At 43.4% G+C, this 1,779-nt stretch overlaps 1 non-coding gene across 1 annotated transcript; it reads left to right on the plus strand.

The window, feature by feature from the left end:
* Positions 1-764: 764 nt before the first annotated feature.
* LOC145408881 (5S ribosomal RNA) lies at positions 765-883 on the plus strand. The gene has a single exon (XR_013898999.1). It is a non-coding gene; the product is annotated as a 5S ribosomal RNA (ribosomal RNA).
* The last annotated feature ends 896 nt before the right edge of the window (positions 884-1,779 follow it).

A 1,779-nucleotide genomic window follows, 5' to 3' on the forward strand; every position in this document is an offset into this window, starting at 1 on the left:
CGAGCAGGGCGAGATTGTTGTGTCTTTAATTAGGATGCCATGATTACCATATCTCCTTCATTATGATGCGTTTTTTCCTTCGTTCAATGAAATACCTTTACGGCATTGAAACTTATACAAAAACTAGTTATCATAGGAAAGGGAGTTCCTCCCAAGGATGTATGAATTGTATGACGGTTGTGAAAATGAAAATTGCATTTTAGTTACCGAAGGTTTTGTTTATTTAATGCTGTCTGTGGTCAATCCTACCCATAAACTGCACGCATTACACCGCCTCTACCGCCATGCTATGAAACACACTGATGTTCTACTATAGCAAAGAGCATCCTGCAACAGCAAAGCGCGGGGACACGTTTGAAGGTTTGCTTGTTGGACCAACACTGCATTTGCGTCTCTCCACTCACTTTACATAGGTAATATAGTTGTCTCCACATCACCCTATAGTCTATTCAAGTACTTCCTAATACTTGGGTCATGACTCAAAATCTAGTCGCGAAGCCCTATCAGGTAGGTGGGCTGTGATGTCCAGTGACTTTCCAAACTTTCGTTTTGTTGAAAAAGTGGCCACAGTGAAGGTTCTCGGGTCTGAACGACTGACTCAGTTTTCATTTTCATGTTTTAACGGACTCACCTATCCATTCATAATTCTATTCGTCATCAAGGAGTTCTAACTGCGATTAAAAGCTTTAAATGCTCGACAGTGACAATTATTCCTCAGATTGAAACAGTCTGGGTAGCGAGCTAAGACGTAAATAAACCATAGTACCAACGGCGATACCACGTTGAGTACACCGCTTCCCGTTCGATCAGCGAAGTTAAGCAACGTTGGGTCTGGTTAGTACTTGGATGGGTGACCGCCTGGAAACACCAGATGCTGTTGGCATCCCTGAGTGTCAGGTGGGGTTGTTTGAGGATTAGTGCCCCTTCCTGTAAAACAATTAACTCTAAGCCCTTGGCCACCCCGTCTGGGATACATGGCGTCTGGCAATGAATGAACTATCGATATGTGGATCAAGATGATTTGAAATTTTTCCTTAGATCGTCAGTCTGTGGTAGGCACCCGTAGTCGTTTATAAACCACAGAACTATGAGTAAGTGAATCAATAAGATTTGTGTTTGTGTGTGTGTCTGTGTAATTCACCGGGTCGGTCAGGATCACCTGATGGTCGTGATCGTCAGCTTTTACCCTCCCGGAAGGGAGCTGAGAGCTCATATAGTCCGATCTATGGGCAAGGCTGTGAGCTTCACACACTCCCACACCCGTCCCCTTGCTCAAGGGGGACAGTAACCACCCACTTCGTCAGTGAAACTTTTCGCAACCTGAGCGAGGCGTGAACTTTCGTCTAGCAGATGGTAAGCAAGAACGTTACCACTGCACCAGCGTGTGTGTGTGTGTGTGTGTGTGTGTGTGTGTGTGTGTGTGTGTTTGCGTTTCAGTATTACCCTGGGAATGCAGGATGGTCTAAACAAAATGTATTAAGGAAATTTTGACTGCTTTGGAAAAATCCAGTAAAATCTCCATATTGGTTGCCAAATTATTTAAGAATTTTATGATTATGCGTGTTCGTTAGGTTCGACTCTAGAAATTTTTTACAATTCAATTAATAAATAAATAATCAGAAAGGTGTTCCAAAGTAATCATTCCAGTCACACGTGTGCCACATTTGACGTGTATGGGTGAAGGAATGAAATCCAATTTGGCATGTGCTCGGAAGAGAGAGAAGACACAGAAGGCAGTAAACTAAGCAAGCACAGACTCGTTTCCACCAATCATGGGAG

The sequence above is a fragment of the Coenobita brevimanus genome, chromosome 78 (genome assembly GCF_032717465.1).
Source record: "Coenobita brevimanus isolate Jiangsu-jjx chromosome 78, ASM3271746v2, whole genome shotgun sequence".
NCBI lineage: Eukaryota > Metazoa > Arthropoda > Malacostraca > Decapoda > Coenobitidae > Coenobita > Coenobita brevimanus.